This window comes from Anopheles arabiensis, chromosome X (assembly GCF_016920715.1).
Source record: "Anopheles arabiensis isolate DONGOLA chromosome X, AaraD3, whole genome shotgun sequence".
Taxonomy (NCBI): Eukaryota; Metazoa; Arthropoda; class Insecta; order Diptera; family Culicidae; genus Anopheles; species Anopheles arabiensis.
Genome location: NC_053519.1, coordinates 11,407,501 through 11,431,080, shown reverse-complemented (window position 1 = coordinate 11,431,080; position 23,580 = coordinate 11,407,501). Strand labels below are relative to the sequence as shown.

Sequence of the window (23,580 nt, the reverse complement as noted above, 5' to 3'; positions counted from 1 at the left end):
TAAAATAACAACAGGGAAATCACTAATCAGCTCAAAATACGGCTTTGAAATGAAGCTAAATCAACTCGACGCCCGGACATGTGCCCCATTCCGCTCCCACTCCAGGAGCGTGTGGTGGAGGGCAATAAAAAAGAAAGAAACAATATAAAATTAGCAACTTTGCACAAATTTACCTCACAGCTTTATTGCAGCTGAAGGAAGAGAGAGAGAGAGAAAGAGGGGAGAAGGTAGATGTCTGTCAACGGAAAAATCAAAACAATCAAAATGGTTGAGAAAGCACCAGCCGCATCGTACAGGCTTTATGATTACAGCCAGGGATGTACCAAATTGGGTATTTTAAATTTCGGAAAAAAATCCACGGGTTATTTACTCGGGGGTTTTTTTTTTCTTTTGGATAACTTGATTTTTTCTCAATGGTGCTAATGTCGGTTCTTGCCTGTTGAATTTAATTGGTACGAATGCCATGCCTACTATAGAACGGTATCCAAAGGAAATTTTAAGTAAAAGTGGACATGTTAAGTGGCATGGATGTACGACGTCTTAGTGATCCCAGTAAATGATATCTTAAATGTAGAGCATACAAAACATCGGTGCTACAACGTTCAACATAAAGCGTTTAAGCACCTGTATGACTATTTTTGGACAGCCTTAGCATATATGTATAAATCATATGTTGAAAGTACATCATGTCTAGAACCATTTTCATTTGTCCTGCTAAAACGATTTTTTAATGTGGCCCGCAGATCAAAAAGGTTGCAGCAACACCCCTTGACTAGTGAAACCTCATCTATTACAACAGTAAGGGAAAAGTCCCGTGCTTGAACCGTAATTGCACGACAAACACGTCAATTTTCCTGCTCGAGCATTGGATAATCTGTAAGGCTGGAAATAGACGAACCGAGATCGTCGCGGTACCGCGAAATTCGCGCATTGTTTATAACAGTTGTATAACAGTAGAGCTGTCAAATCTTCCGCGCCTCCAATCACGCCTGCTGTTTCGCAGAGATACCCAACTTCGGTATTGCTTAGATTTTCGCGGTAGCGCGAACCGATTATTTTTACTTTTTCTGGCGATTTGTGTGAAAACTCGTGTCGAGAAATGAGTTTTGTATTTTATTTTGCACAAACTATGTGAAATAAATAATTTGATTCGCAAATTGATAGAAAAATATTTGTTCTTGGTACATTCAATCGTCACCAGACCTCGGATGGTTCCATACACGAACCGCGATTATCTCGCCTATCTGTCAGATTTTATAACATAATTGACAGCTCAAGTCATACGCGATTTTCGCGGTACCGCGATGATCTCGGTTCGTCTATTTCCAGCCTAACGCGTTTTGTTTTGCATCCAGTCAAACTTGCTTAAAGATCTTTGGCACAGTTGTCAATTCCCGTTTTCAAGGCCATGTAGTGTATAAACTCGTTCGAGTCTATTTTTTATCAAATTAATTGCGTAGCTGGATCTGCTATGGTCTATGGTACAAATGTACAGGGCACAACGCTTTGATGAATTGCGTTTTCAACTTATTAATGAAACTTGCTTTCTAAGAATTCATAAAATCCTTAGAGCCTTCAATTCGACGAAGACGTATTTGCGTTTAATAATTGAATATGTAAAAAATGGCAGATAAAAACGATAATGATAAAAACCCGATAAAATACTCGAAAAATAAATACTGGGTTAAAAGTTATTTACTCCACGGTACAACACTGACTACAGCTGTCAATGTATGATAATGGTTGTGCATCGTGGAGCAGGGGATGCTGCCAGCAGCTGATGATAACGGGAAAAAGGACCAAAAGAAAGACATCTAATCAGTTAGTTAGTTAGTTAGTTCTTTTATTTCCATTTTTAAATTTCATTAGTAAGTACAACAGTTTGAAATCTTACGTGATAATGGGTACGAAACTATGTTCTCTCCTCATTGAATTCTAATCTTAATGGCAATCTTGGCCGGAAGGACTTAGAAGATTTCTAACTAAATTAAGGAACAATTTGGTTAAGGGGAAAAAATATAATTGGAATTGAAAACCCCTTGGAGACATCTAATCAAAACATACAGTAGTGTACCAGGCATCTCTCTCTCTCTGTCATTCTTTCTCCACTTCCCGGGGCAAACCACATCCAGTGGCCATCGTCAGACAGTCGATTTTGATTCCACATTGCACCGGTGTGTCGTTCTGTTCGTATGGGTAATGCCGATTGATGCTTCTGCCTTTACTGCTTCTTCCCGGGCCGGACGTTCGGTCGTTTCGGCAAAAGGCCCCGCGCGCGCACGTTCCACAACCGTGAGGATGATTTATCAAGGCGTTTCGTTGCGCTCCGGAAAACAATGCCCTGGAATGTGGGCAGCGCACGGACCCAAAAGCCCGGAGTCGGTTGGCTAAATGGACGAGTAGGTTTTATCACCCGTTACGGGCGGTGGTGTGCTGGCGTGCTTGACGATCGCAATTTTGACGCTTCCCTTTTTCGACCCCGAACTCCGTACACCCCCTCAAACCGTATCTTGTTTAGCCGAGGCGTGAAAGCGAGTTCCCTCGCTAGAGACACCCATTGCGGTTTCATGTGATCACTATACTGTACTGATGATGAAAAAAAAAAAAACAAGTAAAACGCAATGTGTGCCCGTGTGCCTGCCGGAGTTAAAAGTTTGCGTTTTTGCCCTAGAAAACAAAGCAGCAAATAAAATGGTGAAAAATGATTTATCATCTGCCGAACGTAGCTGCACAAGAGTACTCGATCGGGGGCGGACGGATGATGGGAACGCTTTCCACCATGTACGGGTGACGTTTCTCCGAATTTATCGGAATAGTATCGAAGAGCCATAAAATTTCATGAGCTTTCAAATGGTAACCCTTTTTCCTTTTCGTTTCACTCTGGTCAAGCGCTGCAAGGCAAGCACGATGCATTTGCATTTTCCGCTCGGCACGCGCACAGGAAGGAGAAGATTGAACAGTTTTTCCCCAAAATTTCCACCGCCATACTATCGCAAGTCAAACTCATTCGCTCTCTTTTGCCTTCTTTTTCATCTATTCGCAACATCTTTCCAATGCTCAGTTCACCTTTGCTTCGCGGTTTCGTTCACCCCTACAGCTCTCTCTCTCTCTCTCTCTCTCTCTCTCTCTCTCTCTCTGCTTCGTTTGGGGAGGGAAGTGCGGGAGATCCTGTATCGAATCAATCGATCTTGCCGCATCCGACTTCCGTGTCGCGGTTGAGCGAGTGCTGGTGGGTGATTGCAGCTGATTATTTATTTTTTAATCACACCTTCCGGGCAGTCCCGACCGCACAGCTCACCCTCAATCCGAGCTGCTCATAGACCTCGCCAACACAGGGGTGCCAATAAAATAAAAAAAAGATGCCCTGACATTACGCTTGCTTGTGTCTGTGCTGGGCGAGATGGACGAGGAAATGCGCACAAGCACAAGATCTGTTATTTTCCTTTCCCTGGCACGGTTGACACATAGCTGTAATGTCCGGTATGGTCGATGGATTTTGAAATCCGTTTTTCTAATGTTTTCTTTTATGTGATTAGCACGTTGGCTTTTGGCACTATTGTATTCGATAGCAAAGCTTAATTTCCTTTTTCTACAGTCGTTGCAACTAAATGCTGGCCTTCACTCACCTATTTTGTCTCTAAAGCACAAACTGTTGACAGTGCGCATCCAGTTTTGCCTCTAAAGCTGTAAGACTGTAAGTCAATCGCTTTATTTACAAAATTTAACGTAATGTCTGAAACTGTTTGTCCCGTAAAAGATTAGATTTAAGTTAAGTAGATAAAAATAGGCAATGAAAGAATTTGAATTAAACCTTTTTTTGCCAATCTTGGAAATTTTAATGGTTTTAAAAAAGTTGGCACGTGTTTTCAGGCTGTAACAATGGCTGTAAAATGTACCGTTTCGCTTAGAACTGCGGATATTGAAGGCTTTTTTGGCATTTAATATATTCTTACTGATTCATTTTTTTCCGGTCAAGCCTCTCTATAACTCACTTTACTGGAGCAAAACTTCTAAATTGAAAAAAAACAAAAGATTTCCGATAATTTTACTCGAAACATTTTAAAAACTCATGAACTTACAGGAATATTTTGATTCATATTCCAGACGGTTTTCCCTTCATGTTTCATATTTTGGACAAAATTGAAATCAAAAATCAAACTTTTAATTGAAAATTTGTTTGAAAATTTGGTCTGAACACTTGATTCAGAATGTCGGTCCTCGTAGTATTAAATCACAGCATTAAATACGTGTTTTAATAATATTTAGAGCACCATATGATAAAACACTGCAGTTATCATGATGATAACTACTTCTACAATGAATTCCGATGTACTTCAATGCATGTGGACGCGATTATTAAAAATTATAGACAAATTTACACTGGCGTCGGTTTTTAGCAAACAAGCTAAGAATGCCTCCGGTGGCGAACTGACCTGTAGAAAATATTTATTTAATTTATTTATATTTATTTATTTGGCAGCAGGACCTACTAGTGGCCAGACACCTTTTTAACTGATTCTTGTACGTCATAGCAATCATTTAAAAATTTAAAAGCGGCATGGCCAGGAATCAAATATGAAGAGATGAGTTGAAAACATGCCGAGTGTCCGGAGTTTAAAGCTGTCCGTAATTTGAATCAGAACGGTATTTAACTGTACAGGTAGTCCCCGAGATACACGGTACCTCTTATACGCGGATTCGGAGATATGCTTTATAACGCTCATCAAAAAAATTTACTCAGTATCTACTTCAAGATTGTACATAAATCGATCCCTCCAAGAAAAACTTCATATACAAAGATCGGTAAGGCAAGGAGACCCCATGGCAATGCATTTATTTACCTTGTATATACACCCGCTTCTATGCAAATTAGAAAACATATGCAACAGTCAGAATGATTTAGTCAACTGTTATGCAGATGACATTTCTATTATCACAACAGATCTTAATAAAATATTCAACATAAAAAAAGCATTCGAGGAATACGAAACTGAGTCAGAAGCAAAGCTTAACACAAACAAATCCCTGGCAATGGACATAAGAGTAGTCAATAATCAAAATAGAATCAACACAGAATGGATTGAAAACAGAGAAAAAATATCAAAATCTTAGGGATTCTATTCACAAACTCATTTCGTTTGACGATGAAATTGAATTGGGAAGCGACAACACATAAGTTTGCTCAATTAGTAAGACAGCACAGAATGAGGGAGCTCAACATTCAGCAACGGGTCATACTAGCCAATACTTTCCTAACATCGAAATTGTGGTACATTGGATCAGTTATGACAATAAGCAAATACCATCTTGGGAGGCTTACATTCTATCTGGGAATATTCATATGGTCAAATGGAGGGCCAAGAGTAAAAATGCAACAACTTGCTCTAAACAAAGCCACGGGAGGTCTTAACTTGCTAATACCAGAACTCAAACTTAAAACATTATTGATCAACCGACACCTAATTGAAAAACAACACATGCCATTTACAAAAAGCTTCTTGAATCAAACAGAAAATCCACCTCACATTAAAGATCTTCCATCATTCTATCCTTGTTTAGTGCCAATAAGAACTGAACTAGCCTATTTAAATGATAGATATAAAAATAATCCTTCAGCAAAAGAAATTTACAAAAAAGTTATGGATTCGCTTCCTCTACCACATATTCAATCTAAAACACCATCACTGCATTGGAACAAGATATGGCGTAATATTAATAATAACAAAATGAATTCAAAACAACAAAGTTACTATTATCTTTTGGTAAATGGAAAAATTATGACAGAAGAAATTAAATTTAAATTCGGAATGAAAACAAACGAATTGCATATTAAACCAAATTTTCATGAACTTGCATATAAAACCAGATATGAATAATATAAAAAAGAAAAAGAGCTAAAATTATGTCATTATTTATCAATTATTTAATATTTATTTACAAAGAGAATTTCACCAATAGCATAGGCAAAAATCAATTGAAAAACATAATATGTTAAACAAGAATTATTATAGATTTAAGCTAGCCAATAAGAAATTTTTGTTATAAGTGTGAATAAATTGTTCTTTGTTTTATAAAAAAAAAATAATAATAATAGTTCAACATAACAGTGATTTTCCTAATGGACAGCTTAAAACTATTCGGCAAAAAAGGAAACAAGGAAACCAAATCAAAGTAGAAACTAACCCTGCATTAACGAATCAATCCGATCGGTGAGAGGAAACGCTCACATTCACACTGCTCACCGCGCGCGGTTGGTTGGAGCTTTGGCAGCAAAACGCTTGCCCCGTCCCTCCTCCACCGGGGAAGCTGTCGGGCGGCGTCCAGAGTCGTTCTATCTCTGTCGCGCTTTTCTCCGGTTTGCAGAGAAGGCAGCACCGGGCTGCAAACCTGCACACCTTCCCTTCCCAAAAAGGGATTTCCATTTCTTGCGGCTCACGGCACGTTTTCCAGGCTTCCCGGCTGCCTACCCGGCCGCACAGCATCCTCCGCAACGCGTTGCTGCTGCCGGTTGCGTTCAATTTCGGGAGAATGCCGAGCGACTCTCTCTCTCTCTCGCTTGCGCTTTCTTTCTCTCGCTCGCTCTTTTTCTCGTTTTGCCTCGGCCTCTCTCACTCTCTCTCTCTCTCTGCTGCACAGCGCGTTGCGGGTGGTTTCGCCTGTGTTGGTGTGCGCGTGCGACAAGCCCGCGGTGTAGTGGTGGTGTGGTGCGTGTCGGCCGATGCGCCCCGTTACTAATAACTGTGTAAGCGGCTCGCCGACCAACTTCATTTGTGCTCCGTCAGCCAAGTGGTACGCTCCGGTCAGCTCCTTCTCTCCGTGTGCAGCCTCTCGAGTCGAAGCAAACGCCAAACGGCCACTCGTTTCCACCCCCCGTGTGCCAACCCTCGCTCGGTGTGTTGTTGCCAGATCTCAACCCCATCCCCATCCTACCCATCCGCCCCTCTCTGTCGTGTCTGTTTTGGTCACCTGCTGCAGCGAACGGGACCCGGTGTGGTGATATTCAATCAAACCCAATATCAAAACCTCAAGGCGTCGTGCGGTCGTCGTCCAGGTGAAACAAACTCTCGCCAGCGCCAGCGAAACAGTGAATATCCCCGGTTTTTTTTGTTGTTGTTGTTCTTGTTGTTGCGGGTAGTTAGTGTCTCGTGTTGCCGCGAAAGTGTCGTCAGAGGAAACAAAAAAAAAAAAAACAAACCAAAACCAAAGTTTAACCGCAACCATCCCCTTGCTTTGCTCGCAGTGGTGTCCTCTCGGTAAATCTCAAACCAACTCAATCTGCCCTCAATCCTCGCGCAAGCCATCGAAAGAAAACAAGTGCACACAAGATACCGTTTCCGGCCGTGTGTGAGAAAAGCGTTGCCAATCGCCAGGCACCGCAGCCTCCCTCCAGTCTACTAGCAACTTCCTGTACCCGCTCTACGCACTACTCCACGTCCACCAACAACTCACGACAGCCCACCAACACACGCGCACCGCCAGCGGCACCAGCAGCAGGCGTCCTTCCGCGGTAGGTAATAGTTTGTAAGGATTGTTAAAAAAAAAGGGGGAAAAAGACACACACACACAAATATCGCCATAATTACAACTTCCTTCGTTCGCAAAACAATGCAGACGGGTCGTCGAGACCGGCCGGTGTGTTGTACCGGTGCAAAAGTGGCAATGCTTTTTTTTTTTTGCTTGTGCCGTTGCCCTCGTCCTGTGATGGCTTCATTCTGTCTGCGCATGTTTGTTGGGCAGGGACATTTTCTCAGTGCGTAAGCGCTTGTCCGGTTTTGTGCGTCTGTCAGTATGTAGGTGTGTGTGTGTGTGTTTGTGTGTCTAACGGTGAAAGGGAAGGGTGGGTGTGTGTTATCCTGGGTCTGCTTTAGGGACCCTGCCCTTGTTTCGGGAAACGTTTTGAGAAACGTTTGGAAAACAATTCTGCGGAGGTGGAAATGTAAATTGAGCCTCTGCTCAGGTACTGTTGGGCAGGACATTTCCAGACACCCTTTGCATGTGGTTGAATTGCATTTTTTGTCGCTTTGAACGGGTTTCAGTTTTGTCGCCACACAAAATTCTTTCCAATAAACGTTTATTTTAGCGTTCCACAACACATTTTAAGTCTTTTCTGTGGCCCATCATAGTTACCATGTTTGAATGCGCTGGCATATCATATCCCCCCCCCCCCCCCCTGTATGTGTGTATTTCAATGTTGTCCAGACAAAACATAAAATACCTCTCCCCGAACACGTCATTCCCGGGCCGGTGATGTCCTAGCACACACCCTAGGCGGTTGCGTGAAAAAAAAAGTACAGGGAAACAAAAAGGAACAAATCATAAGTCTTTGGACCGTTTCGAGTAGCTTACTTCCCTGTTCGGTGTTTGTCCGTGCATTGCGCCGTTCGGCCCTTGCCCTTGCCGAACCCCGGAATACGGGTGATTTGATTAACCGAACAAAGGGAAAGGCCCCCCGGGAATGGTTTTGGGTATACACACCGAACTTGAAAATTCTTCCGAAAGGTGTGTCTGCAAAGGTGGAAGGCGGGTATCGCACCACCGTCACTGCGCAAAGGGAAGCAGCAGCGCGTGCAACGAACCTTTTCTTTGTGTCTGTGTGTGTGCTTCGCGTTTCCTCCCGCGCGGGCTCGGTGCTGCTGCCGGGCCTCTGCGCATCCGTGCGGCATTAAAGCGTAACGCGTAACGCCGCGGCGGAGCAGCAGCAGCAGCGTAAAGAATGGAAAATGGACCTTGAGGCTCGAAACGGAAGGATGTTTAACCAAAAAAGGGAAAAAATAAAAAAAAAAGAATAAAAAAGAAAGAAAGAGAAGCAAGAACACACATGTCCCTCTGCCGCATGTGCTAAAATCAACCCCAGGAGGAAGTGAATTTTCCCAAAACATATACACCATCACACACACACACACACACACACACACACACACACACACACACACACACACACACACACACACACACACACACACACACACACACACACACACACACACACACACACACACACACACACACACACACACACACACACACACACACACACACACACACACACACACACACACACACACACACACACACACACACACACACACACACACACACACACACACACACACACACACACACACACACACACACACACACACACACACACACATGTGTACGGTTGTGCAATTTGCGAAAAAAAGGGCAATAATCGGCAATGTTTCGAAGGTTTCGCTGCCTAACCTGCGCGTTCGATTCTAAAACTGCCAAATTAAGCAAAAAAAAAGGCCCGAAAGAAGTGAAGTCTCAAGGGGGGGGGACCTGATCTCAGTCATTCGCTGCTACACTCCCAAGAGAAGGCATAAACGGTGCGTTTTGTATGTGTGTGTGTGTGTGTGTATGTTTTTTAAAATCTCTTTTCAAACAGGAACAGGGCATCTCATTGAGGTGTGCGTTTGCATCTTAAGCACAAAATAATAATAATAATAATAATAATTCTAAATGCAATATCTTTCACCTGTGTGAGCGGTGTTGCGTAGTGAGCGGCGGCTGTGTACAGGCGAATGGGCACGCAATGCAAAGCTCGCCCCGTCACCACGGTCTAACGTCGGTATTGAGTGGCGTGAGCGACGAACTGCTCTTTCGCTCTTACCGCTCTTACGTGAATGAGCCGATGTCAATGCAACTGCCTTTTTTGCTCGTTTGCCGTTCATGCCGGCTGACTCATCCCGGCCTTTGATTCTGCGAGTCGTTTGATGCGTTCAACTGTGCTGCCGTTTTCTTCTTGCGAAATGAGCTTTGTTCGTTCCTTTCTTACTGTTGCTCGCATGCTATTCGCTCGCTAATTATTCTTTACCGCAGCTCAAGCACACGCTTCTGCGGTTTTTCGCATACCTTTCCATTATCACGTTCGCAAACTTGTCTTCCTTTTTTTTTTTTGGTGCTTTCAGAAAACCGGAAGATTGCGATCGTTCGTTTGTTGGGGGTGATTTTTTGTTTTGTTTTGTTTTTTTTTTATTATTATGAATGATTGCAAGTATTTTACAAAAAACATTTATCTGCGAATGTCATGTAATTTGTTCCGACTTTTTATTGATTGTGTGTTGCACCACGTGCTCCAAAAACACGTGGCCATGGATTTCAGTCCGAATCCATCCAACGGTTTCCCTGTCTTCCCTACCCCCCCCCCCCCTGCATATGGTATTTGTTTCGCTGCAGGGGATTTCTCTTGCATATCCTGGTCGGTGGTTAATGTAGGAAGCAAGCAAACAAAATAATAATAAGGGTTTAAAGAAAAAGAAGGAAAAAAAAACTCACTCAAAACATGCTGCCTGGCTGCTTCTCGGTAGAAGCGCCGCTATTTTTTCTTTTACTTTTCCACTTTTGAGCTCCGTTTGGTGTGTTGCCCCTTTTTTTTTCTTTGATGTTGAACCAGCAATACGAATCTTTCCCTCGAACTCTCCCAGAGAAGCGTGTAGACAAAAAAAAACGGTTGCAAACGAGGGCAGCGAAAGCAACAGCAAAAAGAAACATAACAAAGCAAAGCAACGAAAAAAAAATGCTCGGACATACAAATGCGCCAGCAGCGGCGCAGGCCGATAAGCGAAACATGTTTTTCTATGTAGCTTGAGAGAGCCGGCGCGCGCGCGCGCGCTCGGCCCCTGCTCATTAAAGAGTCTTCTCCGGCCCCGTTCCCCCCGCTACCGGTGAAGTACAACAAACGGAGGCTGTGGATAATAAGGCCCGGCAGAAGCATCTGTGGCTCGGTTCTGGAACAATATTTGCATCGAGAAAGAGCCCGCGGATCGAAAAAAAAAAAATAAAAATAAGCAAATAAACCTCAAACAACCTCTCTGCGGTGCTGTGTGGGCCTTCTTACGCCAATTCGTTTTGCTCGGAGAATATGGAGAAGGAGTTGTGGAAAAGAATGTGCAAAAAATGTGCTCTTCGATGTACGTCACACCATCGGAGGCAGCAGCAGGCGCGGCGGAAACATTAGCCCGCCCACCGCCTGCCCTCGCCAGGGATTTGTGCCCCCCCCCCCCGGCGAACTAATGCGCGGAAACTGAGCAGCAAAGGAAAACGGTTTCACGAACCATTAGCCGCGCATTGGTGTCGGTGGCGGGATTGCCCGTACGGCACACGGTTCCGTTCGACTCCGGACCCTGGTGCGACTGCGAAGAAGTTGACAGCCGGAAGGCGATATCCTGAAGAAATGAGGCAGGAGAGGTTAATTCAATTCGATGTTAGCTCAATTTTCGACAGCCTTTGTTATTGGACAGCCATGGAAAGATCCGCCAACCGTGGGGGCGAATATCCGATCAGATGAAGATCAGGTGTTTGGACGATGTCACACTTTGACCGGTGAAGTCGACATCACTTGCTGTTTGCTGGGGCTCAAATTTCTGGTAGCATTTTGCTTTGTAGACACTTCCGAGACAGGCAGCGACGCTGCCACTTTCCTGAGCAGGTGTCAGTGACTGAAAGCAGGAAGTCAGGTCGACATGTAGCTTAGAATCTATCGCCACTGTTCTGTTGAGTCGAAAAACCATTGACCAAACATCTTCATGCTCCAAAGTCCTCGCTCTCTACATGTTTTTTTTTTTTTACACGATTCAAACTCACATCCACACTCGCCTTGAGCTGTCCGAGTAGCATTAATGGCAGGCGGGATTCTGGTTGCTTCGAGCGCACTAATGCAACGGAATTCCTGTACGATGCCCCCAACGTACCACCTGGCACGAAAAGGATAATTATGCACGGTTTGGTGCTGGTGGTGGTATTTTTTTTTTCACTGTTCGCTCTTGTCCGGGGTCTTTCACTCCGCCGGACCGGTACATTCGGGAATTGTAGCTGCCACGCCTGTTGATGGCGCTGAGCAGTGCCTGCCTGCCCAATGGAGTTCGGTTGCCCAATTATCCGGATTCTTCTGCGGCTGACTCCCCTCCAAAAAAAAATGCGCTGAGAACTCGTTAGATATCGGTGATGTAAAATAGAGAGAAAGAGAGAGAGAGAGAGAGATAGAGAGCCTTGTGTGATGTTTCGCTTTACCTCCGCATATCTTCCCGCAATGCCACGAGATCTGTTGGACCTTGAAGAACTGAGGGCCACAGATCCTGCGCCCCGCCGGAACCTTGGGAAATGCACGCGCGGCGATGTAGTAATAACTTCAATATGCGTTTCGAATTTCTACCGTTCCCGGTTTCCCCGTTCCACGGATGCCCCAACGAGAAGAGTTCTCGGTAAATTTTGAAAGCCAGCGCGAAAACCGATTATCCTACGCAGCTCCATTTTGGGCCTAATGTTTGGCCAGTGTAGAAGGAAGTCGAATGGAAAGGAAAAGAAAAAAAAACATTTAATGCACCCATATTGTACGAACACGCTGGGTAGCCGCAGGGGAACGGCTGACATGGACACTTGGAAATGTTTGTAGGTTCGGTGTGTGCTTGACAGTTTTTTTGTTGTTTTGCGCACAGTTTGAAAAGGAAATCCACTCCGAAACCCGGGAGATCCGCAGACATGACTTTCCAAAAATTCGTCTCCCCCCCCCCCTCTCTGGCAGCAGCAGTCGTTGCGCTTTACAAAGTTCGCCTGAGATGTCATCGACTTTGAAGGTTTGGGTTTTCTTTCCAACTTTTTATTTTTATTTTCGGATATCCAACTCCCCACCGACGATGTTGCTGACGGAATTGTGATTCGGGCTTTCAGCTCCGGTTGTTCCGGTTTGCTTCGGCTGTCTTACCGGTGTCTTTTTAACCGCTCTCCCCCATTTACTCTCCCAACGCTATAGAAAATAGGGATTTATATTGATCTTGAGACAGATTATTAATGCACAGACACACACACACACACTCACATGCTTTACACTATCTATTTTATGTCCGCTTGGTTGGTTTGTAACAAAAAAAAAAAAATGTGGTCATGTTGGGGGGCACCCGAAAAAAAATATAAACGGTGATATTGCCGGTGCGGGTTTGCGGCGGTGCGTTCCGACGAGAGGCTCCATAAACTATCCCATGCCTTTCTGCTGCTGCTTCTTGCGCCCATTCTCTCCCGTACGTGCTGTTGATTGCTGCGAATTAATATGTATTTTCCAATCCGGAGCAAGTGAGCGCATATCCGGTTCGTGCGATGCGGCACACGCGCGCCGTAGAGAGTCATCGATCGACTTGTGCGTTTCTGTTGTTGCTATTGGGAGATCTTGGAAACAGAGACAGGGATAGAAAGCGAGTGAGAGAGGGAGGGAGAGTAAGTAATGTACTTGGGAAATAGAAGATTGCTGCTATTGGTTACGGATCGTTACGATTTCAGAGAAGGGCGATGGTAGAACAGGTCCAGCTCCTCTAATGTCTTCTTGCATCTTTGAACGGTTTGTTGTTTCCGTGCGCTTCCAGAGTTATTGGCAGTGTGTCGCACCTGAACGCTCATACCAAACGAGTTGCGGAGGGAGCTGCTGTTGCTGGAACTGGTGTCACACCGGTCCTCCGGCTTCTGGCACCGACCTATTTTATGCCTGTAAGTTTCCATCAGTCTGGTCCAGGCCAAACGCGGCCGGACCCAGGCCCAACTCCTGGTGATGGATAGCAAAGCTCGCCCGTAACGTAATGTGCTTTGGGAGCACAACTGCAACAGCTCCGTGGATGCGCGGGAGCTACTGTGTGGCATCTTGAAACGTGTGTATGTATATGTGATGCCTGGAATGACACAACGCCCTGGATCCGGGTGTATGATATCATGCGAGCTCTGCAGGGCCTTGCGCTGCCATAATTATCCGATCCGCGTGTGGTGTGGTGTAATGCAGCCTAACCTCACTTACAACCTGAGCAGAGCAAAACTCGCCAGCCCACAATCGGTGCAATCGATAGCATCTTTCGCTTATCTCAACACGCAAACGCAAAGGGGAGAGCCTACAGCTTTTGGGGAAGACGGGTAAGGGGGTGAGGTTCGGACTTGGATATTGGAAAGCTGGGCCTTCGCCGCTGTGATGATGGATTTGTTTGAACGCGCCTCGCGCGGCCCGGGAAGGCGCGTGTGGACTTTGGATGAGATTTTCACCTGGAGCCAGGGCGATGGATGGGTGCTTTATTCATGTTTTTCTTTCAATTTTCTCCCTCCACGCCACAAATAGGCCTGCTCCTCCACGCAGCAGCTCCACGCAGTGTGTTTTATATTAGGGGCTTGATTAAGTGGCTGCGCATGGGAGGCCGTGAGAGGGTGCTACTTAACTATCTTGAGCGTTCGTCAGTCCCAGGCGGACCAATTTCCTACACCTTTCCTTTTGCCCTTATTCCTCAAAAAGCCCCCCCCCGCCCCTTAGACCCCACCCCTCAGGAGAGAGTAGGTGCGGGGGATTATTGAAGGCATGCACGCAATGCACATGTGCAGCACCAATGCACCCAGACACGCTGGATGTGGGGCGGGGGCATATTGTGTGTGTGTGTGAGTGCGTTTTGAGAAAAAGCTTACTTGAGCGCGTGTTTGGCAAAAGGTAGAGGTTGGAGTGGGGAGGGACTCCGTCTGTTGTGTTATATCTGTTGTAAACCCGGGAGGGAAACCTGGGCCTTGCGACTTGCTCTTGTCGTATTGTGCGGCAAGCCAACATGGCGATGGTATGGTCTGTAAGATTCTCTCGCTCGGTTTCTCCCTTTCGCACTCTCTGCGCGTTCGTCGTCTGTTCCGAAACAAGAAGGTTGTGTGAAATCCCTTGTGCACAGGGAGTTAATAAAACAGCGCTACGAGGGTGGGGTGCCTGGAGCGGCTAGGGGCAGGAGTGCAATTTGGCATGCAGATTGCACATCTTGAATCTTGAATCATCTACTATCGCTAACCACTACCTCGTTAGTGCAACGCGCTGCATTGTGTCAACCAATTGTGTGTGCTTAACCGCACGTCACGTTTAGCGGCTTGGGTTGAGTGCTCTGCCCAGCCGAAGGGGGCGGGGTGCTTTTTGCTGCCATTGCGTGTGATAATAATCAACGTGTTTTGGAGGTAGCGCACAACAATGGGCTTTCGAGACGTCGCGGTACAAAACGCGCACTGCCTCCTCCGCACGCGTCTGCCAGCCTTCCGTTTCGCTCGCTCTGCTCCTCACGGTCATGGCCAACTTGCTCTGCAAGAAGCAGGCCGATGTGGCTTGAACAGTGGTGGAATGAAGTGGAGGAAAGAAGCGAGCCGTCTGCAATGTGGATCGGCCAATGATCTGATCCCCCGGGCAGAAGAAGCAGAAACAGAGTGTAGGGGCTCGGCGAGCAGGGGGAGTGCATCTCGTTTCACGGGCATATGATGATGGCGAAGTGGTGGTCTGAAGCGTAATCGCAGAAGCGTAACACAAACACCACCGGCTCTGGGCAATTGCGCCACGGGTACAGTTAGTTTCTCTGCGTACCTCTGGTGCGGCGCGTACGATTGCGTGTGCCGTCGAGCTCTCTCTCTCTCTCTTTGGCTCAATTCCTATGCCTAGCTCCAGCGCTTTGATGAATGACGGTGCGAGATCCGTCATCTACGATCTCCGGCATCTCCAACGTCACTCCAGAGAAAAACGGTACTTGCTGGCGCTGGGGGACTTTTACTTCTCGATTCCTGGGATAGAAACTACATGAACCAAACTAAGAAGAGTACGCTAGGCAGCGTTCTGTTCAACTACATTGGAAATATATCTTCTCCAGACATTGATCCTTTATGGAGCATCGATGTACCACAATGCTTCTTCTTTAAAACTGTATAGTTGCCGAAAGCAATTAACTGGACATTAAATTCAATTTCCAAGATGTCACTCTGCAACTAGTTGAAAGTCCATGCCCTTCAACAAACCCGGGTTGTAACAATAACATAACATAAAGATTGATACTGACAGTTGAAGATCGTTATGTTGGGTTGACGCCCCAGATAGTGTGTGAGTGAGTTGCTGGGGGAAGATGAAAACGCAACCGAGTGTATAGGTAAACGACCCTCTGGAGCGATTAATCGAATGACCCGAGCTCCTCGACTCTTCGAGGGCATCAATCGCTCCTGCTATCGCTCCGACACGGGGTTAAATCCATCGGCGAGAGATCGACGATGGCTATAAATAAAGAAGAAAACAACAAACAAACCACTCCTCCCGTTCGATCACTGCTGCCTTCTTCACCCAGCGGGCTGATTTAGAGTGCGTGGGCGAGAAGATCCATCAGAAGAAGAAGAAGAAAAGAAAAAAAGCTTCCTTCCCTAGAACGATGTTGCGAGAGAAAGATTGAGCCGCGGCTATTGAACTCTCTATGCATTATTGATTGTTGTGTGGTGTATATTTTTAGGGAATTACCTCTGGCGAGGAACTGGGAGATTCTGATAGTACCTTCTGTTCCATTTGCCGGTAGTTTTTTGTTGTTCCGTTGGAAGGCTGAAGAAGTCTTTTTTGCGGCGCGGCGCTAACTTCAAGAAAACCTGGACCAACGCCCCATCTGAGTCGGTCGTCAGGAAATGTCGCTTTAAGGATTCCTGTTTTGCCCGGAGCTGCCGTCATCTGGGTGTGGTATAGCACAGGAAAAAAAAATCTACCGACACAGGGAGGTACATCAACCTCGCTGTTTCCTAGCTCGTCCGAACTGTTCGTTCTTCACTGCGCAACCGCTGTAGGAAGCGACCGCGTCGAGAGCGATAAAACGAGAAAGGGAAAGTGTATTGCCATGTCAACGCGTCCTGCGGGCTCCCTGGCACCGCTGTATCCTAGCAACGTCTGAGTAATGGGCAAGTCATCCTGTTGTTTCGAAAAATGACTTTTTCCGAATAGTTTCCAGAGACTGAGGTACGGGTATAGCAGTTTCCCTTCCCATAGCGCTGTACATTATTTCCCTGAACTTCTTTCGAATAGAATTTAATGTAGCACATGAATTTCGGGACAGTATCTTGAGGATATCAACTGCAACAGGAAACGCTGAAATAGCAACGAGGAAACAGTCATATTTATTTGTCTACCTTTAGGGACCGGCTTTTCCCAAACTGCGCAGAGTCTGTGTTTGTCTTTGGTGTCTGTCAGCGGAAACTTCCACTGCGCAATGCTCCCTGTTTTGTAGGGGGTTTTCTCTTTGATGCTCCTGCTCGCACTGCCGCGTGCGCACCAATGTTTGGTGAAGTGTGCGAGTCTGGAAAATGCATACAAAGGCTACACACTCTTCGATACGTGGGATGTTGATCCCTTAGGTTACCCAGTATGCCCAGCGAGGACATAACAATGTGCTGCACAGATGATGGCATGAGGGGTTTTCACGCCCTTGCACCCATGGCTGTATGATGCTCCCTAGGCAGCAGCAGCGACTGTTGCATTCTCGGGCAGATGAGTGTGTGTGTGTGTGTCTGCCGAGCATGTGTTGTGTGTTGGGGTTGGGTTTATTTTCCCCGGAACGCGGAACGACCTGGGAGAAACATATCGAGGGAGTATGTGAATATTTTTATTTTCTTTCCATTTTTTCCATCCAGTGCCATCACTCATCAAGGGGCAGAACAGCGGCTTCAGGGTTGTAAGGGTTTTTGCGGGCCGTAAAACCCCGAGCACACGTTGAGAGGCGAGCTCGATTTGCACTTTTAGCACACACACACACACACACACACACACACACACACACACACACACACACACACACACAAACGCTCAGGAGGGTTTTGAGTCATCTGTGCTGTTCCCGCAGTACTTCCCGCTAGGCTCGCCCGCTCGACTGCCCGGGCACATTTATGTTTCCGCTCGCCATGACTCATTCTATTTTTACACTTTTATTACATTTCGAATGACGAGTGCCGGCAGCAGAGTGCCAGCCTTCGCAATGAGAAAAAAAGGCACGAAGATGATTCCAGCTGAAGTGGAATGCGCTTTACCTTGTGAACTATCCCATACAGCGGGCTTGCATCTCATTAGGCACGTTAACGGCCGGTGAATGCAATACAGCAAGTCGTTATTTGTTTTCTTTTTCGCCGCTTCCCCGAGTAGTGCCGAGCTTTGGTCCGGAAATGTTATGCGGCTCTCTCGTTGCCATTCTCAATCGGAAGCACGCTTTTGTGTTTTTTTTTTGTTGAAGCACAAATCAGACACAAAAGGTAATGCAATTTTACAGATTCCGATGCGGAGGAAATCATTCCTTTCTAATGCGTGCGGTGGCCAATTTAACCTTTTCCCTGGGTTGGGAACGTGTAGAACACACACACACACACGCAAATACAGTGAAGAAAATTATAATAACCGTAAGAATGTATATCTCTCCACCTCATTCCGCATGATTTCTGAAGCGGAAGTGGCGAAAGGAATGGTGCAGTTTTTAGCTTCCTTCCTGCCCACCTTACCCCCTCCCCCCCCCCCCGTTACCACCTGGCACCAACAGGCATCATATTTTATTCACCATTTTAACGGCAATATGGATTGGAAATTTGAACGGTATGCAGAGGGAAAGGAAATCACAAAATGCAATTCAAATGCCTATTTCTTTATGTGTGTGTGCGTGATTGGGGGAAGGGGTGGGATGGGTGTATGGTGTCCGATTTTTCGGTCACTGTTTGTTCGATACCGTTTTGCAAATAAATCCCGTTTCGGCCCCGTTTGCAACAAACACACACACACAGCATGCCAGGGGCTATATGACGAAAAGGGAAGAACGGGAGCAGCCGGCGAATTGGCAGGGATTTTCCAATTTTTCTTCGCGTGCAGTTAGTGTACGTGCTTTTTTTTTCTTGCACTCGGTTTGGAGGGTTCGTTGCTTACTGCTGCGCTCTGTCCATTTCTTTCAGCTGTGCTGCCTCTAGCCTTTGTGCCCCGAAGCGAAAGCCTTTCTCTCTCTGTATGTCTCTCTCTCTCGTGCTCTTTCTCCCTGGCTTCGGTTACAGTTACATCTAATTAGGCAACGGTGCACCACGGTCCGTGTATATATATTGGGTCCGGCGAGTGGAAAATTAAGTGTAAATAAATAATCACACTGGCCGAAATAAAAATGGGAAAGGAGAAGAAAGGAAGAAGAGGAGTTTTACAACAGTAAAAGCAATAGAGAAAAACGAGGCCATTTGCGCTCGCTGTCTTCTCCCCGTTTTCTTTTCCTCTTGGAATGACCGATGGAAAAAAAAATGTGGCTCTAATGATTGATGACGAACGGAGAAGGAGATAGAGATTAGCAGGCGGGGAGGATAAGGTGGTGGATTAATGAGTGCGGGAAGAAGCATAGAGACAGCAGAAAACAAAACAAAAAAAATCATCCCTAATGCTTGGGGTCGTAAAAAAGCAAAAACATCGCCAAAAAGAAGTGTTGATCCGGCTCGAAGGACCAGATTTGTAGTATGGCACCAATGCGATGTTTTACAATTTGAAAGAAAACTGATAGTAAAACAACAGGTGGAACGCAAGGGGTGCTATAAAAAACGGAATTGTAACATTGCATTAGCAAAAACAAAAAAAAAAACAAAAACAAAAAGTAGAAAAACAACAGCTTATAAACTCACAAAGATGATAATCGAAGGCAGCAGTAAAAAATAGAAATCTTTCAGGGCTTAAAGCCATATACAAAGAGGGAGGGGAGGGGTTGTGCCTGTAACGGTGCAGTGTGGTACATCATCTTTTTCACCCCAAAACTCCTCCCCCCCTCTCCCTGATCAGCCACCCCCCCCCCTCTCATTGATTCAGTAAGGTCGTAGATTAATTGGCAACCGAGTGTCAAGAGCCATAAGCAGCGGAAAAAGAAGGAAACAAACAGTATATGCGCTTGCAATCACTTTTTTTTTATTACAATCCACATTTCACCTCATTGTAAAAGCAGATTTTTGATGAATGCGTGTGTGTGTGTGTGTGTGTGTGTGTGTGTGTGTGTGTGGTTATCTTCAACCCTGGGAGGGGAGAATGGTGCAAATATTGATCGCGGCGCGCAGATTTAGCTCAGCAAAAAGAAGGGGTTGCGCCGATTGCACATGATGAGGGCAGCAGGGAAGCAGCCCTCAATGAACAGAGTGCGCATTGTTGTTTAGCGCGCAGCCCTTTCTCCTCTCCTTTGTTTTCCTTCCTGTTCCTCTGTCCTGCTCCTGGAAAGGTGCTGCCCGTAATGAGGTGTTCATTAGTCCGGCCCCCGGGTGTATGGAGAGTCAATTAGCCGCAAACGTTGTTCTTTCTTTCTCTGGATTGTTTGGTGTTTTTGTTTTTTTTTTTGTTGGTTGTTGTTGCTATTATTTTACTTGCTCGAATTTGTTTATTGGGCCTTCGTTGTGCTTGGGTTCCTTCCTTTGGGTTTCCTTCTTTTTGTGCTCGGATGCTTTTGCGAATCTTGCTCCCAATCTTCCATGCTTCGTAAGGCGTAATCAGATTGGTGGTGAGCCAATGGTCGGGCTACAGTCATTGCGCACTGGTTGTTCGTCTCTTTGCCAAACATTTGTGTTATTTAAAATGTTTTTTTTTTCTAACTTCGATATGTTAGTTTTGCTTCTATGTTTGTGCTCAGATTTCTGAAGCGTTTGCTTATTGGAGGAAATAAAAAAAAAACAGCTATATTGATGTTTACTGTACACATACATGTTTTTTACTCCCTACATGACCCTGCGTCTGCATCTTGATTGTGAACGCTACCATAAACAAACTCACTCACTTTAGGCCCGATTTGCACATAAAGTGGAGAAAAGTACCGGCACAATGAAAAAAAAAGTGCAACGCCCGTTAGTAAAGAGCACACACACACACACAGGAGAAGAAGGAAAAAAAACAGAAGAAAAAGAAAGTCGTTAAGAGAGATGATCCACGAGCACTAAAGGGGGAGTGCAAACTGGGGAAAAAGGAAAACACCGCCTGGGCAGTAGTGTAGTCCGTTTTGTAGTGGAAGATCGAAGTGGAAGCGAAAATATGAAGTACCGCGATACGGATGATGGTGGGTGCAGGGCAGCACGAGGGAGGGGTGTGAAACACATGTGCGTCTCGAGATCGCGAAAAACCGATGTTGCGGCAGTGCGCAACACAAAGAGATGGGAATGATTGCGCGAAAGATTGCGATCACTCGCGCTGAAAATAGCTGTTGCGGAGGAGGGAAGCGCGTTGGGGGAATGCCCTCGGCCCTAAGACCCTCGCGCTGTCTCTTCGCGTGTTGAGGATACCATACCGTGTTGCATGCGCGACTTTTCCAGCCAGTTGGACTGTTTTTTTTTTTTTTTGGTGTGTTGTTGTTCATTTGCGCCAAGGCTACACACTCTCTCGCCCCGCTTTCACTGTGCGTGTGCGTGTCAGTCAAGACAAAGATCACCTCTCTTTCACCGTACCGATCACCGTTAGGTTTCACCCGGCCCGCAGTGAACGGTGAAGAGGCGCTTGTGCATTCTTCGCAGCCGGTTCGGTGTTGCTGTTTCCCCGAAGAAATGGTTTAAATTTGGAACAGTGCCGGCAGCGTATGTGCTCTCTTCTGCTGTTGAGTTCTGCGCCCCGATATAGCTAAGAGCGCACAACAGCGATAAAGGTTTTTATTCTGTAACGACTGCTGCTCCGTCTTTGCTCTTGACCTTGAGGGAGCGCGCGCAACGCCTCGTGCGTTTTTTTTAAATTCATTTCGACTTCCTTTTTGGGTCGTTTTGTTTGCGCATTTCAATTTCAACAACGTCGTTGCGTTGTTTGGCTGCATGCATGTTGCCGGGCGGAGGGCCCGCATATGCACAGAGCAAGCGACACACGACGCTGGAAAACACGACGAATCTAAATATATATGTACAAAGGTCCAATGGCAATAGTTTTACCGGATGCAGTTCTTAGGTCGGTTGGAAAGGGCCAAGGGAACGGGCGAAGTGGCGCGTATGACTCACCGACTCAAACTGTAAGCCGTTTTCCTCATTGTGTGTGTGTGTGTGCGCGCGCGCTGCATTCGGCATTAACATTATGGAAATGTGGCGTACCTCGTGCCTCACCATCTTTCGAAGTGGTGCGACTGAAGCAATGATGGATGGCATACAGGACGTGCGCGTTTGTACGTGACACATCCTGTGTTAAGGCTCGAGGGCAAGCGCAACACCCGCAGACAAACGAAAAATCCACCAACAGATATTCCTGAATATCTCCCAGAGGTCTTGAGAACTGGGTCCTCTGTTGGTTGTCGTGAAGTTTGTGTACCGATTTGAAGCGGAGTATTTGCATTAGATAAACGGCAGCGCAACCTCCAGAAATAAGCACGCGACTTTGTGTGTTTACTCTGTGTGTTTACTCTGTGTGTTTACGCCCGGGGATAACGCCAGCGGCTGTTGAACATTGCCAATAGTCATACCCTTATCGCGAAAAAACCTTCGCCAAGCCCGGAGCGACCGGCCATCGTCATCTTTATCAGTCTGCTTTCCGCATCTGCTTCGGCGAACAACTGCAGCTCGCCGAAAGTAAGCTGGACTGGCGATAAGCGGCGAACGGGCAACGTACGGGAGGATGCATCGATTGCTGCCAAGGTTTCGGGACGGCAAAGTGGCAAGAATTTTGCCGAAGCAATTTTGTTTTCTTTTTCTATTTTGCCCCTCTCTCTCTCCCCCTCCCAACGATGAGTCATGACGGGGTGGAGGTTTTTGACAGGGTGTAGTGTAGTCCGGGCGGTCATCATTAAGAACCCAAATGCTTGGAGCCTCTCGCCGCCTGCGCCCTCACCGGCAACGAGTAAGCGAAGCACAACAACACAAAAACAGAATCGAAAAGCGATGATTGTGCCGTGGGTATTCCCCTGACTACCGGGCTGCGAATCGAAGCGAAACGGGACGGCGAAAGCGAGTGATGGAACGGGAAGGGGCACCGCGAGTAGAGAAAGCGCACACGAGTGCGAAGGAGAGAGCTCGTGGTGGGGGAGCTGGATGGACGCACTGAGCCAAAGCAGCTGCAGCTCGGTGGGCCCCTGGGTCCGGGCCTGGCTGAGTAGTGCGTCGCAGTAGTCCACACCGGTCCCACAGTCTGCAGTTGAAGTCCGCACGAGGCTGAGGGTAGTTGGTGTGCCGTCCGTCCGAGTTGATAGTTTCGCGTTAGCTGTTTTTCGTGGGAGTGACTTTGGGGGTATCTTCGGTTTAGTAAATTCAAGGTGAATATGTTGTGTGTGTGTGCGTTTTTGTTATAAGGATGCACTATTGTTACGGTTTGTCCTTTCCAATCGGTCGTCCTCAACCACACCAACAACTTCTGAAAAGTTCGTCCACCTACAACTCCAATCAACACGCTGTATCGCTGCACGGCTGTGCGGAAGTGGAGGAACTCCCACAGATTTTAAGTGTTTTTGAATAGCTGTGTATGTTTGTGTGTGTTTGTGAAGAGTTGATGACTTCTGCTTCCGGCGATCGTTTGGAATGCTCCTGCCCATCGTCTTCGTTGGGAAAGGTCGGGCAAGCAGTGTTGGCGTGTTGGTTCTCAGTCATTCTCACCGCGCGAACGGCGGCACGTGCTGTGTGGAATAGTTAATCTAAATATGGGGACCTCCAACCAGTGTGGGAGTGATGGTTTTGAATGGCTTGAATGATCAAGTGATGGATTGTTATGAAGTTTCTGCCCATCCAGGCAACGGTTGCCGAACGTGCAGTGCATTACCGATGATGCTCTCCAAGAAGTCGCGACGGCGAGTGTCCTATTGGAATAAAACAGGCACGAGACACAAAAGTAGAAAAGAATGG

General features: G+C 46.3%; 1 protein-coding gene across 2 annotated transcripts in view; it reads left to right on the top strand.

Annotated features, from left to right (window-relative positions):
- The first annotated feature begins 7,350 nt into the window (after positions 1–7,350).
- LOC120906043 (protein singed) overlaps positions 7,351–23,580 on the top strand; it is a 21,003-nt gene continuing 4,773 nt past the window's right edge. The window contains exon 1 of one of the 2 annotated variants that reach the window (XM_040317445.1): positions 7,351–7,507. The gene's annotated coding sequence lies outside the window, so the exon portion shown is untranslated. Of the gene's footprint in view, positions 7,508–22,846; positions 22,998–23,580 lie in introns of those variants that run through there. The other variant, XM_040317444.1, reaches the window with a different exon arrangement.